This window comes from Schistocerca cancellata, chromosome 4, assembly GCF_023864275.1.
Source record: "Schistocerca cancellata isolate TAMUIC-IGC-003103 chromosome 4, iqSchCanc2.1, whole genome shotgun sequence".
Lineage (NCBI taxonomy): Eukaryota > Metazoa > Arthropoda > Insecta > Orthoptera > Acrididae > Schistocerca > Schistocerca cancellata.
The window spans coordinates 48,855,908-48,873,330 of record NC_064629.1 but is presented as its reverse complement, the minus strand read 5'-3'; the positions used below and the strand labels follow the sequence as shown (position 1 = coordinate 48,873,330).

The 17,423-nt window shown below is 43.1% G+C and overlaps 1 non-coding gene across 1 annotated transcript; it reads left to right on the top strand.

Moving 5' to 3' along the window:
- The first annotated feature begins 1,857 nt into the window (after nucleotides 1–1,857).
- Trnal-caa (transfer RNA leucine (anticodon CAA)) lies at nucleotides 1,858–1,932 on the top strand. The gene has a single exon. It is a non-coding gene; the product is annotated as a tRNA-Leu (tRNA).
- The last annotated feature ends 15,491 nt before the right edge of the window (nucleotides 1,933–17,423 follow it).

Genomic DNA, 17,423 nt, shown 5'->3' with positions numbered 1-17,423 from the left:
AACTCTTTACAGCCTCTAGTTCGTTTCAGTTTATCCAGGTCCCATGTCTTTAAATTGCTATCTTTCTGCAGTTTCTTCAGTTTTAATTTACAGTCCATAACCAATAAATGGTGGTCCACATCTGCCCCTGGAGCCGTTTTACAATTTAAAACCTGGTTCCTAAATCATTGTCTTACCATTATATAACCAATCTGAAACCTTCCAGTGTCCCCAGGTCTCTTTCACTTACACAGCCTGTAACAGCAGAGCTCCATAGCTCTACTGACATAAATTTTTTCTGTTTTGCCTGTTCTACCTTCTATCATTAATATATTGTAAATATTGTTTGACTGCATTAATAGCACAAAAGTTTTCGCTCTTTCCTTTGTAAAAACTTTGATGTCATGGTTTGATTCTATGTAATGTAGTGTACCTATCATTTGAATTCTTTGCCTCATTTGAAGGGATAGAAACTTACTGTATATAATTGTAATTTCTGTGTGAATAATTTGTTGTAGAAATAACAATATGGGTAACTGGTCTATTTTATTTAAAGTGATTGTTTGCTGTTATGTAAACTGCTGACCTTCACTTAGGGTTCTTAGTTATTTTGTATATAAAAGGTGTTGTGGTTCCCTCGGGAACGGAAGCATGCAGCGCGCAAAATGTGGTGGGTATGGGTAGAAAGGTGGAATCAAGAGTCAGTCGGGGAAGAGCTAGCAAAGTATCAACTGCTCATGTAAAAGTTGTGTATTGTGCTGGTTCCAGGAGAGGCTTTCCCTGATGCTTTTCAATGCCTCAGATGGATGGGTAAAGAGCTGGAACTATTCTGGAATTGGTATCTATCATTGCCACCAAGAAATGACAGAATCCAGCAGTTCTACCTGGAAATCCACCTACCAACATGCACTCGCCACCACGTTGTGCAATCACTGAAAAGGAACCAAGGGATTATAAAAACGTACAGTGAAAGATCAGTTCCTGTGGATGATTTATTTGTCTTCAATAATAAGGTAACCAAAAGACTATTTATGGTTCGAATAGCTCTGAGCACTATGGGCTTAACATCTATGGTCATCAGTCCCCTAGAACTTAGAACTACTTAAACCTAACTAACCTAAGGACATCACACAACACCCAGTCATCGACTATATATGAAAATTTACCTTGATTTATCCTCTGTCAGATTTCCACTTAGGATCCTTCCCATGCTAAAGTGACTACTGAGTGTCCTAATTGAAAGAACATTAAAGCTCAGAGTTTTACTAATAAATGCCACTTGAAGATAGTAAGAAGAAACTAAGTTAAAGTTAATGTAGCAGAACTGAGTAATATAGTAAATGATGCTTGCTGAAAATAATTTTTCTATTAAAAATTACTTTTCCTATTCAAGTCAAATTCTGTACAATATTGGGTTCCTCTTGTCTATTAAAAGCGCATATTAATGGTGTAACAGGATCCACAGTTTGTCTGTTGTGCTCGTGGTAGATAACGATTAATAGAGAGACCACTATCTATGAAAACAGTAATTTCTTTGAAACTTCCTGGCAGATTAAAACTGTGTGCCGGACCGAGACTCGAACTCAGGACCTTTGCCTTTTGCGGGCAACTGCTCTACCAACTGAGCTACCCAAGCACGACTCACGCCCCGTCCTCATAGCTTTACTTCCGCCAGTACCTCGTCTCCTACCTTCCAAACTTTACAGAAGCTCTCCTGCGAACCATGCAGGACTAGCACTCCTGAAAGAAAGGATATTGCGGAGACATGGCTTAGCCACAGCCTAGGGCATGCAGGACTAGCACTCATGAAAGAAAGGATTTTGCGGTAGGAGACGAGGTACTGGCGGAAGTAAAGCTGTGAGGACGGGGCGTGAGTCGTGCTTGGGTAGCTCAGTTGGTAGAGCACTTGCCCGCAAAAGGCAAAGGTCCCGAGTTCGAGTCTCGGTCCGGCACACAGTTTTAATCTGCCAGGAAGTTTAATATCAGCGCACACTCCGCTGCAGAGTGAAAATCTCATTCTGGAAACATCCCCTAGGCTGTGGCTAAGCTATATCTCCGCAATATCCTTTCTTTCAGGAGTGCTAGTCCTGCATGGTTCACAGGAGAGCTTCTGTAAAGTTTGGAAGGTAGGAGACGAGGTACTGGCGGAAGTAAAGCTGTGAGGACGGGGCGTGAGTCGTGCTTGGGTAGCTCAGTTGGTAGAGCACTTGTCCGCGAAAGGGAAGGTCCCGAGTTCGAGTCTCGGTCCGGCACACAGTTTTAATCTGCCAGGAAGTTTCATATCAGCGCACACTCCGCTGCAGAGTGAAAGTCTCATTCTGGAGTATTTTCTTTATTCAAAAGACAGTGAGAAGTAATTTGTTAGTGAACTCCATTTAATTTTAATTTTAAGTTGAAAGGTGTTTAGTAGTGAGAGACTTAATCTATACACAATAACTAATTTTGCCGTGAACCGTTTTCATATTTCATGTCAGACAGGAATTCGTCTGAAAAGTAATATTAAATATATGTCCAATTTACGATTCTACAGTGAATATTAATAGTAACGTTACTGAGACCATTCAGTTTGACTAAGTCCTCAAGGTAATAGTGTGTTTTGTTATCTGTTATATTTATACAAATAGTTTGTTCTGCTTTAACTGTCAGCTCCATACGTTAACATATGCAGGCGCCAGAGTTCATTACACTCTCGTGTGGCAATGTATAGGTTGTGTTCGCCCGTTAAAGTTAGTCATACCTATTTTCTTGAACAAGAATGTTAATCATTCTCATGCCTAATTAGGTTGGCGACCGTTTTTTTATTATCATTTGGACGCTGTGGATAATTATTGTTTGTTACTGTTTAAATATTTACGTAATTCTGACTTTCACTTCAGATAAGCTACCTCCGTTAGGTACAACACGGTCAACATAACAAAATTTCTTTCAGAGGGTAACACTGCTCTGTTGCTTTATACCATAATTGCTGTAACAAGATAGTTTTATTTCACGACCTGCCTCCAACTTTAAGGTTATGGTATAGCAGTAGCAGGCGGTGGTGTTATAAGCCTTCTTTCATGATCCTTAAACCAAGTTTTAGGGTTGATTATGTTATGCTGTGTACAAAATTCTACCAGGCAACTTCCTCTTTCATTCCTTACCCTCAGTCCATAATCACCTATTACTTTTGCTTTCTTCCTTTTCTTGCTATCTAGTTCCAGTCCCCCATGACTATTAAATTTTCGTGTCCCTCAACTATTTGAATATATCTTTTATCTCAACATACATTTCTTCAATCTCTTCATAATCTACGGAGCTAGTTGACATATAAACTTACACTACTGTGGTAGACGTGGGCATCGTGTCTATCTTGGCTACAATATTGCGTTCACTATGCTATTCATAGTAGCTTATCCGCATTCCTATTTTTTTATTCATTATTAAAACTACTCCTGCATTACCCCTATTTGATTTTGTATTAATAACCGTGTATTCTCGTGTCCAGAAGTCCTGTTCCTCCTGCCACCGAACTTCACTAATTCCCACTATATATAACTTTAAACTATCCATTTCCCTTTTTAAATTTTCAAACCCACCTTCCCGAGTAAGGGATCTCACATTCCACGCTCCTATCAGTAGAACGCCAGTTTCCTTTCTCCTGATAACGACGTCCTCCTGAGTAGTCCCCGCCCTGAGATCCGAATCGGGGACTATTTTACCTCCAGAATATTTTACCCAAGACGACGCCAACATCATTTAACGATACAGTAAAGCTGCATGCCTTCGGGAAGAATTACGGCTGTAGTTTCCCCTTGCTTTCAGCTGTTCGCAGTACCAGCACAGCAATGCTCTTTTGGTTGGTGTTACAAGGCCAGTTCAGTCAGTCGTCCAGACTGTTGCCCTGCAACTACTGAAAAGGCTGCTGCCCCTCTTCAGGAACCACACGCATATCTGGCCTCTCAACAGGTACCCCTCCGTTGTCGTTGCACCTACGGTATGGCTGCCTGTATCACTGAAGCACCCAAGCCTCCCCACCAACGATAAGGTCCATGGTTCATGTGAGGGATCGTCTCTTCATATCGCCCTAAATTAGCTACTCGCCAAGAGTTTTTAGGAACAGCTTTCTCCGCTCTAGGCCGTTTGCTTTCCATTGGGGATAAGTTGCCTTGTAGAGCACATTAGAGTTATATGCAGATATTTCGACGATATTTGAGAACACAACGATAGGCCATCTGTTTGTCTTCCTCTTAACTGTATTATTCACCACCATCTTGTCTAGTCTGTCCACAGCTCACTTTGTACCGTTCTAGTCAACAATAATGTCAGGGTTTCTCGTGGTGCTATCTCTGACTTTTGCATCGTGGTGCAGAGTGCTTTGTACAATAACACGTTTGTTTTTCTTTGGTATGTACGGTACATGCGTTGTGTCCTTAATGAAAACAAATTTAGATGTGTAATTATGGATCCTCCGAGTCTGCAGTAGTTTTGGTGGCATGGAAGGTTTATTTTTTCTCACAGTTCCAGTCATTGTGATATTTCTCTTCACCAACAAGTGATCTTGATCGTAGGAAGTGAAAAAGTTGTCGCAGTTGGTTCTTTTCAGGGGAACTACCTGGTCTTTTCCCAGTATACCGCTCAATATTCTATTCATAAAGTTTTTCATTGTCACAAAATATCCAAAACTTGAAGCCATAATTTGGCGGTTTTCTAGACATATACGGGCGGAATGGGCAGTTTGCCCTGATGAAACAAGTTGTTCATCAACTGTAACAAAGATAGTGGGAATGTACGTATAATTAGGAATACCTCTATCCATTTCTCCCATAAGTCCCTTTTAGGTGTAACTCATGGTATCTTTTTGAACTCTTCGCCGGCCAGAGTGGCCGTGCGGTTCTAGGCGCTACAGTCTGGAACCGAGCGACCGCTACGGTCGCAGGTTCGAATCCTGCCTCGGGCATGGATGTGTGTGATGTCCTTAGGTTAGTTAGGTTTAATTAGTTCTCAGTTCTAGGCGACTAATGACCTCTAAAGTTAAGTCGCATAGTGCTCAGAGCCATTTGAACCATTTGCCATTTGAACTCTTCTAATGAAATTGTAGCTCTGAAAACTGGGCAACCTTTGTACTCACCCTATAAACGTTCGGTAGACTCATTATGTGACTTATAAACTCCTGCTAATAACAACAGACCTATGTAAGCATCTAAGTCAAGATCATCTGTGTTTTCCACATATCTCCACATAAACGGATTATTTCGGCATTAGAATGGGTGAGTTTACTGTTTTCAGTTAATCGAGGAAGGAACAGTTTGGAAGCTGGGTACTCATTTATAATGTGAGAAGGGGCTTACCTTGTTAGTACTGGAGTCAGATGAGCTGCAATAGATATTGCTAGCCATCCCAGTTGAGGTAGAGGATCTTCCTTCCATTGAGTTGGTTTATCATTTGACATCATAATTGCACTGTTTACCATTTGATGTTCTGGTGTGTCATCTGCGCTTTCCAGTGGCAATGAAGAGCTGCATTCCGAAACATCATCTTCATCCTCCGAAACTACTTCATCACTATCAGTTAAGTTCGTCAGTATGTCTGCTATTTCACCATCTTGCAAAAGGGCCATTATCTTGAGAAAAAACTTACAAAATATACGAACTGTAAAAGTAGAAACCTAATGACTTGAATAGAAGTGAATCACTTTACAGACTCAAAATCCCACTTCTGTCCCTTCCATAGAAATAGACATTCCATTGTTCAAAACAGCAATGACTTCACTTCTTTATACCCATCTTACTGTACCCATATACGTCTCTTATTGGCACGTCAGTACTTGTTGTAATAATGAAGGTTAAAATATACAGGGCCAAATGGTCCTGAACAGCTTGAGAAGTACTATTTCTGTGGATGCGAGACTAAAGCTCCAGTCTGTGGATACCAAACTAAAGCTTTAAAACATTTTTTCTGTCAGAATATACTTCACTAAGGGACAAAAAACTTAAATGAAGGCAATTTATTAAAACCATATATTTTCTAAATTACAGACCTACAAAAATCCTTGTGGGTCAAAATGAACCCGAACAACTTAGGACGGATGTGTATACAATCGCCTTCAAAAATCCATGTTTCCAGATAACAAGTAGTTTCCACAAAACGGGGAAATTACAGAAAGAATCGTAGCTCAAGAAGTTGTACGAAAAATGTGATGGAACTCTTGTGAAGTGTGCAGCATCTGATATGTCACAAATGAAACATGAAACTCCAAGGCCAAAAATTTCTGTTGTAAGTTAGAGCATGTCTAAAATATTCGAAAAGGCCACGTAATTGTGGAATACGTAAATAGAAACGACCCCAGTCACTTTGCATGTTAATATTTATTTATCGTCCCTTCATCTGTTTGAGCCATTGTCGTTTGTTTTAAGATGGATCTCATTAATTTAATATTAGGGTTTGCTGTTCCGCATATAATATTCCATATGGCGCATACTTTTGCGAGAAACAAAGATATAGTTTTTAACTCTTAGGATGTGTTTGGAAAACTGAATCACTACCAAGGACTTAATACACTCCTGGAAATGGAAAAAAGAACACATTGACACCGGTGTGTCAGACCCACCATACTTGCTCCGGACACTGCGAGAGGGCTGTACAAGCAATGATCACACGCACGGCACAGCGGACACACCAGGAACCGCGGTGTTGGCCGTCGAATGGCGCTAGCTGCGCAGCATTTGTGCACTGCCGCCGTCAGTGTCAACCAGTTTGCCGTGGCATACGGAGCTCCATCGCAGTCTTTAACACTGGTAGCATGCCGCGACAGCGTGGACGTGAACCGTATGTGCAGTTGACGGACTTTGAGCGAGGGCGTATAGTGGGCATGCGGGAGGCCGGGTGGACGTACCGCCGAATTGCTCAACACGTGGGGCGTGAGGTCTCCACAGTACATCGATGTTGTCGTCAGTGGTCGGCGGAAGGTGCACGTGCCCGTCGACTTGGGACCGGACCGCAGCGACGCACGGATGCACGCCAAGACCGTAGGATCCTACGCAGTGCCGTAGGGGACCGCACCGCCACTTCCCAGCAAATTAGGGACACTGTTGCTCCTGGGGTATCGGCGAGGACCATTCGCAACCGTCTCCATGAAGCTGGGCTACGGTCCCGCACACCGTTAGGCCGTCTTCCGCTCACGCCCCAACATCGTGCAGCCCGCCTCCAGTGGTGTCGCGACAGGCGTGAATGGAGGGACGAATGGAGACGTGTCGTCTTCAGCGATGAGAGTCGCTTCTGCCTTGGTGCCAATGATGGTCGTATGCGTGTTTGGCGCCGTGCAGGTGAGCGCCACAATCAGGACTGCATACGACCGAGGCACACAGGGCCAACACCCGGCATCATGGTGTGGGGAGCGATCTCCTACACTGGCCGTACACCACTGGTGATCGTCGAGGGGACACTGAATAGTGCACGGTACATCCAAACCGTCATCGAACCCATCGTTCTACCATTCCTAGACAGGCAAGGAAACTTGCTGTTCCAACAGGACAATGCACGTCCGCATGTATCCCGTGCCACCCAACGTGCTCTAGAAGGTGTAAGTCAACTACCCTGGCCAGCAAGATCTCCGGATCTGTCCCCCATTGCGCATGCTTGGGACTGGATGAAGCGTCGTCTCACGCGGTCTGCACGTCCAGCACGAACGCTGGTCCAACTGAGGCGCCAGGTGGAAATGGCATGGCAAGCCGTTCCACAGGACTACATCCAGCATCTCTACGATCGTCTCCACGGGAGAATAGCAGCCTGCATTGCTGCGAAAGGTGGATATACACTGTACTAGTGCCGACATTGTGCATGCTGTGTTGCCTGTGTCTATGTGCCTGTGGTTCTGTCAGTGTGATCATGTGATGTATCTGACCCCAGGAATGTGTCAATAAAGTTTCCCCTTCCTGGGACAATGAATTCACGGTGTTCTTATTTCAATTTCCAGGAGTGTATAATGATGAAAGCTTTTGTAGTTTCGCAACTGAGATCGAAGATTATTACTCAGGTGCGAAACAACGTCACTGTCGCGCTCGGGGACTGGTGTTCAGTCCAATGCAACCGTCGGTGTAGGCACTTCAAACCGCCCTTCCTGCGAGGCGTTGGCCACCTTGCAGATATAGTCTTCTCAGCTCGATAGCGTCAAACTTCCGGTATGTGTAAGAGTCAAATTGACCACATTACACAGCTGATATCCAGAGAAGAATTCATTAGTGGAATTCGCCGAAAAAACCTACATACATAAACTACAGAAGATATGACATTTATAGATAGAAATTTGATCCTGCACACACGATATCTATCAACTTCCCTGAAATTAGCATACACGAAATTAAAGTGATAAACGGGATTTACATTACACTGAAGTGACTAAAGTCATGGGATAGCGATATGCTCATATACAGATGGTGGTAGTACCACGTACACAAGGCATAAAAGGCAGCGCACTGGCGGAGCTTTCATTTTAATCAGGTGGTTCATATGAAAAGGTTTCCGACGTGGTTGTGGCGGTACTACGGGAATTGACAGACTTTGAACGCGGAGTGGCAGTTAGAACTAGACGCATGGGACATCTCACTTCTGAAATCGTTAGGAAATTCCATGTTCCGAGATCTACAGCGTAAAGAGTGTTTGGCCATCCACATCTCCCAACAACAATCCCATCGATCATTTATGGGACATTATCGAGAAATCATTTCGTGCATAAAATACAGCACCGACAGCACCTTCGCAATTAAGGACGGCTGTAGAGGCAGCATGGCTCATTATTTTTGCAGCGGTCTTCCAACGAACTGATGCGTCCGTGCCTACGCTGGGCAAAAGGAGGTCCGACACGAAGTTAGGAGATATCCCATGACTTTTGTCACCTCAGTGTAGTTTGTGGTAGAAATAACGAAGAACCGGACGGTGTGGCCGAGAGGTTCTACGCGCTACAGTCTGGAACCGCGCGACCGCTACGGTCACAGGTTCGAATCCTGCCTCGGGCATGGATGTGTGTGATGTCCTTGGGTTAGTTAGGTTTAAGTAGTTCTAAGTTCTAGGGGACTGATGACCTAAGATGTTAAGTCCCATAGTGCTCAGAGCCATTTGAACCATTTTCTTGAACATATTTTGTTCAGAGATAAATTCAGAAGATGGCTTGACATTAGTAGGGGATAACCTATGTACCAGCGCACGTTGCATTGTTGCCAAACTTATCCAGGATGGTGGCGATGACGTAATCCAAGATGGCGGCATGTAGACTTGGCAACATCGCATGACGTCATCCAAGATGGCGGATTTTCGCGGGAGAATAGTCCAGTTGTGCTACGTCCACTAACCTAAGTCACCAGAAGAAGAAAAATGGCGGGAAGTTTGAATTCCAACAGGATAATGCATGCAAAGACCGTACTTGTCTTTATTATTATTATCTATTATCATTCATTGACATTCATTATTATTTATTATTATTTATTATCATTCATTATCATTTATTATCATTTATTATTATTATTTATTACTGTCCTGCCTCCATTAGAAAATTCCCTCCAAATTCAAATTCCAACACGATAATGGCTGCAAAACCTTACTTTTGTTTATTATTATTATTCATTATTATTTATTAACATTCATTGTCATTCATTGTCATTCATTATCATTTATTGTCATTTATTATCATTCATTATCATTTATTATTATAGGCCTACCTCCACTAGAAAATTGCGCCAAATTCAAATTCCAACACGATATTCTCTCGAAAACTGTACTTCTATGTATTACTAGCATTTATTATTTATTCAAGATGTCCGATTTCCTCGGTGAGAAAGCCATTCTCCTTACATCCATAACAAAAATCTATCACAAGTTCAAATCCCAACACTATAATTGATTACATGAACGAGCTTTCTCCGTCACTTATCTTTTTTCACTGGTAGCCTATCATAATCGTGTCAAATAATAAACTGCACTTCTAGTAACGTAATTCATGTCCTTCGATTTTGCATGGGGGAAGGGACTGAAGACTTTATTTCAAGCAGTACGGTCATCACTTGTTCTCCAACATAGTCAGCACACACATCTTTGATATCGCAGTGCAGTCACTATGACGTCCACGCTCCAACTGAATTGGTTCAAATCCTCGCCACCCCCTGGCCAGCACCCGGAGACACTGCCTACGCCTGTCGCGTGAGGCGGCCGGCCACTAGCGCGGGGGGCGAGCCCAGCGATCGCTCCCACGTCGTAAACTTGTTTTCGCTGGACACGCTGGAACTTGTCGAGTTTGACGTCACAGTGGCCCCTTGTCCGCTCACCACGTGTATTCATCGCCTCTGCACGTTTCCCGCCAAAATTGTCTGCCTCGGAGCTGAATCACACAATGGTCGACCATCCCCTGAGCAAGTCCGAACCTGCAGATACCGACCTCACACAGCCTTTCTCCACATGTCCTTGAGTGATCGAGAATGCATTGCTACACATTTGGTGGCAAAGTTTGCTCAACAGTGGAATCCACCATGACTATATAACAGCACGTTTGGACCGCACTGGAATGCCCGCTAATTGACTAGCTCTTGCGTAATAACTGTACAATCGCTCCGCCACCGCACCGCTTATGTCACACACCCTCCATACACGCGACGGACATAGCCTTCTGAAAATACCTGGAAAATGACTCTTTATTTCAGACATTACGGCCATGCAGGTGTGTTCCAACTGACTTCTCCATGCTCACACGGCGAAACTCCAGAGCGCAGCTGACGTACGCGCGGCCGGCCGAGCCCGCTCCCTGGCCGGCTGACGTCAAGTTGTTTAAGGCCGGTTCCCACTAGGGCTGCCGCGTGTCAAAACCGCACGTCAGTGGCGTGGTTGCCATGGAAACGGCGTCAGCGGCACGGCGTGGCGGGCTCTGCGTCGCAGTTTGACCATGTCGAACCGCTTCCGCTACCGCGTGCCGCGCTCCAGGTGCGCGCCGCCAATCACAGAAAGCGCTGAGCGTGACGTCAGGTACGGAACCCCGGGCCACACGCACTTTCGCCGAACCGCTGGCGCAGACGCGGCGGCAGCCATGAAATACTTATCATCCGATTCCAAGGAAACTATTCGGTAGAAAAATTTGATTCTTGGGCATGTTACAGCCAGATATCTTCTCTCGATAAAGCACCGAATTTCGTTTCGTTATTCGTCGTGGTTACTTGCTGTATCGCATTTACATAAACCTTTACACGAAATTTTAATGAGTGTGCAGAGGTAAATACGCATTGCGTGGACTTTGCATACAGTTCATTTTAGGTAATACATTATTGCGTATGAAATTTAGTCAACATATCGAAATTGTTTTGAAAGCTGAGAGCAGATCGATAGCTATCACCGTTCTCGAGATATTGAATGATATGTCGGTGGACAGGCTGTGCCGTGATTGCGCACGGGTCGCTCACGACGCGACTGATACTTCGTCCTGCTCGTCGTAAACCATATGGTTGTATCAACCACAAATTTCGTAAACGTTTCAAGAAAACGAAACGTGTTTTTTTGCAAACAATAACTTGTGAAAAGTCATGTATTTTGCCTCATGATAAATATCCTAAATCTGTTTATCTACCGAGATATGAAAGTAACTACAGTTTTTCAGAAGGGATAGATGAATTTTTTTAAACGGCATTTAATAGCATGTCGAATGAGAAGTTAAACCGAAACTAATTTGCTGGTATGTCATAAGATGTAATTTACTAAATATGTAGAGCTATTGATTATTTCCTTTCTTTTTTCTTTATCCAGTGTACTTTACTGATTCAAGACGTGTTTCGCCTTTTACTTTAAGGCATCTTCAGTGGAATCTAGAATGATTCAGTTTTGTTTTGATCTGTGATACTTGCAGATTATAAAACAGTTCACATCTTTTTTTACGTGAATGACTGATTACTTACAGTGAATTGAGTTTTTGGCGGACATATACGTTTCCCCTCGCCTGGTCACATGCTGGAGGTTGAACTAAAACTTAGATTATGGAACATAAGTACATTCTCATGTTCGCTCTTTTTACTTCTGTCACTAGCAGTAGACGTTTTACCGAAAACTCTGATTTGAAGTCGTAACTACAGTGTGTTCACCACATGTCCCTTTCTGTCTAGTTTGTTTATGTACATGTCGCCAAACTGCAGAATTATATGCTGAAAACTAATGTTTGTTTATTTTTGTTCTCCTTATATCTGTATTTGTGTGTGGCTAGCCAGTGATAGTTATAGAAAGTTGAAAGTGAATCCAGTAGTTGTCAGACAGTGGTTTGAAGATTTGGTGTTCAGCTGATTTCAGTTCTGGTTTAAATGTTTTGTGATTGAGTGCATGGAATAGTAAATTCACTGCTTACATTAATAGATAAAATAGGAGAATAGTATTTCTACAGATGATTATTATCAGAATAGTATCACCCAACCCCTTTGTCCTCACTCTTTGACGCCCCATAATACGTCCTGTCAACTAACCCCTATTGTTGTCAAAGTTGTGCCGTAATTTTCTCTCCCTCCCCTATTTAATTCTGTACCTCTTCTTTAGTCACACGATCCTCGTATCTAATGTTCAGCATTCTTATGAATCACCACGTTTTCAAAGCGTCTATTGTCTTCTTGAGCAGAACTGTTCATCGTCCACGTTTCACTTACATACAAGGCTGCACTCCACACAAATACCTTTGTAAAATAGTATCCAACCATTAGAATTTATATTCGGCGTGAACAAATTTTCTTTTTCAGAACGCTTTTGTTGCTATTGACAGTCTTCAGTCAGGTTTGCGTCTGCACCAGGAAATGCCTCACAATTTAAAATCTGGTTTCGAAAACTGTTCCAAATATATATCATTCTTTCGTGATTCTTAAGCAAGATGCTGGCGATGATTACATTATGCTCTGTGGAAAATTCTATCAGGTGGCTTCCACTTTCATCCCTTCCACCTAGCCTTTGTGTTCTTACTGTTTTCGTGTACCTACTACTGTATCACATTTTAATTTTTTGTCTCGCTTAACTATCTGAATAATCTCTTTTGTCGTACATTGTTTCAGTGTGTTAGGAGATAGTGAACAATCGTGAACGGTAGTCATGAAATTAGTTTATGGTGAAATGAGAAAACATGAATAATGAAATATGTGAAAGAGTACATTGTACAGAAAATGAAAAATAGGTATGTCTTCACCCAACTTCGTCTTTCCTTCATGTAGGTGTAAGATATAGTTAATCAAACGCAGCGCGCGTTTCAGTGGGTCCTGCCCCGTACCTCAGTGGCTGTCCGTCATTGGCTACCGCTAACGTCTGCCGCTTCCAGATGGGAACGCCAACTCCGCGAGCCGCCGCGTCAACGCGGAAAACGCTTACCGCTGCCGTTGGCGCGCGCCGCGCTGCCGCGCTCTAGTGGGAACCGGCCTTTACGGTGCCCGCACAGCCCTACGGCGAGCTGCGCCACAAATGGTCCGGCTACGTAAACATCCTCACCCGCCCGCGAGCACTTCACGGCGGACACGATGGAACCTGTCGACATCGTACTGTACAAAGGATACATTTGGCGCCAGAGTTTGACTGACAGTGGAATCCACCATGACCGTATAACAGCGCGTTTGCTCGTCGCGAGAAATAGTGCAACAGACGCGCTCAAACACCACCAGCAGCCAAACCGACCAAAAGTCTCTGCTCGGCATCCCCCAAACATGACCTCAACACAGTCGCATTGGCAGCTATCACCGCCGGTCCTGGGAGCCTTCCGCAAGGCGTGCATGTACAAAGAGATACAGAAAACAGAGCAAGCGCTCTCCGAATGTGGAGGTGACTGGATACGCCTTGGTTACATTTAGAGACAATTTTAGAACACAGAACGATAACTTATGTCGCGGTCGCATGGATGGATTGACATAAAATCGAAAGAAATGCGAAAACTGATTAGCAGTCCTTACTGCAACCCACATCCTTCTGAATCTGCTTAGTGTATTCATCTCTTGGTCTCCCTCTACGATTTTTACCCTCCACACTGCCCTCCAATGCTAAATTTGTGATCCATTGATGCCTCAGAACATGTCCTACTAACCGGTCCCTTCTTTTTGTCAAGTTGTGCCACATACTCCTCTTCTGCCCAATTCTATTCAATACTTCATCATTAGTTATGTGATCTACCCATCTAATCTTCAGCTTTCTTCTGTAGCACCATATTTCGAAAGCTTCTATTCTCTTCTTGTCCAAACTATTTATCGTCCATATTTCACTTCCATACATGGCTATACTCCATACAAATACTTTCAGAAACGACTTCCTGACAATTAAATCAATACTCGATGTTAACAAATTTCTCTTCTTCAGAAACGCTTTCCTTGCCATTGCCAGTCTACATTTTATATCCTCTCTACTTCGACCATCATCAGTTATTTTGCTCCCCAAATAGCAAAACTCCTTCACTACTTTAAGTGCCTCATTTCCTAATCTAATTCCCTCAGCATCACCCGACTTAATTAGACTACATTCTATTATCCTCGTTTTGCTTTTGTTGATGTTCATCTTATATGCTCCTTTCAGGACACTGTCCATGCCGTTCAACTGCTCTTCCAAGTCCTTTGCTGTCTCTGATAGAATTACAATGTCATCGGCGAACCTCTAAATTTTTATTTCTTCTCCATGGATTTTAATACCTACTCCGAATTTTTCTTTTGTTTCCTTCACTGCTTGCTCAGTATACAGATGGAATAACATCAGGGAGAGGCTACAACCCTGTCTCACTCCCTTCCCAACCACTGCTTCCCTTTCATGCCCCTCGACTCTTATAACTGCCTCTGGTCTCTGTACAAATTGTAAATAGCCTTTCGCTCCCTGTATTTTACCCCTGCCACCTTTAGAATTTGAAAGAGAGTATTCCAGTCAACATTGTCAAAAGCCTTCTGAAAGTCTACAAATTCTAGAAATGTAGGTTTGCCTTTTCTTAATCTTTCTTCTAAGATAAGTCGTAAGGTCAGTATTGCCTCACGTGTTCCAATATTTCTATAGAATGCAAACTGATCGTCCCCGAAGTCAGCTTCTACTAGTTTTTCCATTCGTCTGTAAAGAATTCGCGTTAGTATTTTGCAGCTGTAACTTATTAAACTGATAGTTCGGTAATTTTCGCATCTGTCAACACCTGCTTTCCTTGGGATTGAAATTATTATTTTCTTCTTGAAGTCTGGGGTTATTTAGCCTGTCTCATACATCTTGCTCACCAGATGGTAAAGTTTTGTCAGGACTGACTCTCCCAAGGGCATCAGTGGTCCTAATGGAATGTTGTCTACTCCCGGGGCCTTGTTTTGACACAGTGCTCTGTCATACTCTTCACGCAATATCATATCTCCCATTTCATCTTCATCTACATCCTCTTCCATTTCCATAATATTGTCCTCAAGTACATCGCCCTTGTATAAACCCTCTATATACTCCTTCCACCCTTCTGCTTTCCCTTCTTTGCTTACAACTGGGTTCCCATCTGAGCTCTTGATATTCATAAAAGTGGTTCTCTTTTCTCCAAAGGTCTCTTTAATTCTCCTGTAGGCAATATCTATCTCACCCCTAGTGAGATAAGCCTCTACATCCTTGCATTTGTCCATTAGCCATCCCTGCTTAGCCATTTTGCACTTCCTGTCGATCTCATTTTTGAGACGTCTGTATTCCTTTTTGCCTGCTTCATTTACTGCATTTTTATATTTTCTGCTTTCGTCTATTAAGTTCAATATTTCTTCTGTTTCCCAAGGATTTCTACTAGCCCTCGTCTTTTTACCTACCTGATCCTCTGCTGCCTTCACTACTTCATCCCTCAAAGCTACCCATTCTTCTTCTAGTGTATTTCTTTCCCCCATTCCTGTCAATTGTTCCCTTATGCTCTCCCTGAAACTCTCTACAACCTATGGTTCTTTCAGTTTATCCAGGTCCCTTCTCCTTAAATTCCCACCTTTTTGCAGTTTCTTCAGTTTTAATCTACAGTTCATAACCAATAGATTGTGGTCAGAGTCCACATCTGACCCTTACAATTTAAAACCTGGTTCCTAAATCTCTGTCTTACCATTATATAATCTACCTGATACCTTCTCATATCTCCAGGATTCTTCCATGTATACAACCATTTTCATGATTCTTGAACCAAGTGTTAGCTATGATTAAGTTATGCTCTGTGCAAAACTCTACCTGGAGGCTTCCTCTTTCATTTCTTGGCCCCAATCCATATTCACGTACTATGTTTCCTTCTCTCCCTTTTCCTACTCTCGAATTCCAGTCACCCATGCCTATTAAGTTTTCGTCTCCCTTCACTACCTGAGTAATTTCTTTTATCTCATCATACATTTCTTCAATTTCTTCATCAACTGCAGAGCTTGTTGGCATATAAACTTGTACTACTGTAGTAGGCATGGGCTTCGTGTCTATCTTGGCCACAATAATGCGTTCACTATGCATTTTGTAGTAGCTTACCCACACTCCTATTTTTTATTCATTATTAAACCTACTCCTGCATTACCCCTATTTGATTTTGTGTTTATAACCCTGTATTCACCTGATCAAAAATCTTGTTCCTCCTGCCACCGAACTTCACTAATTCCTACTATATCTAACTTTAAACTATCCATTTCCCTTTTTAAATTTTCTAATCTATCTGCCCGGTTAAGGGAACTGACATTCCACGCTCCGATCCATAGAACGCCAGTTGTCTTTTTCCTGATAACGACGTCCTCTTGAGCAGTCCTCCCCAGAGATCCGAATGGGGGACTATTTTACCTCTGGAATATTTTACCCAAGAGGACGCCATCATCATTTATCCATACAGTAAAGCTGCATGCCCTCGGGAAAAATTACGGCCATAGTTTCCCCTTGCTTTCAGCTGTTCGCAGTACCAGCACAGCAAGGCCGTTTTGGTTAACGTTGCAAGGCCAGGTCAGTCAATCATCCAGACTGTTGCCCCTGCAACTACTGAAAAGGCTGCTGCTCCTCTTCAGGAACCACACGTTTGTCTGGCCTCTCAACAGATACCCCTCCATTGTGGTTGCACCTACGGTATGGCCACCTGTATCGCTGAGGCACGCAAGCCTCCCCACCAACGGCAAGGTCCATGGTTCATCAATAATAATAATAAAGACAAGTACGGTCTTTGCATGCATTATCCTGGTGGAATTCAAACTTCCCGCCATTTTTTTTCTTCTGGAGGCTGATGTTAGTGGACATAGCACAATTGGACAATTTCCCCGCCAAAATTCAAACTTCCAGCCATTTTTTCTTGAGGTTAGGTTAGTGGACGTAGCACAATTGGATTATTCTCCCGCCAAAATCCGCCATCTTGGATGACGTCGTGCGATGTTGCGAAGTCTACATGTCGCCATCTTGTATGACGTCATCGCCGCCATCTTGAATAAATTTGGCAACAATGCAACCTGCGCTGGTACATAGGTTGTCTCCCTACTGACGTTTATACACATACTCGGGAA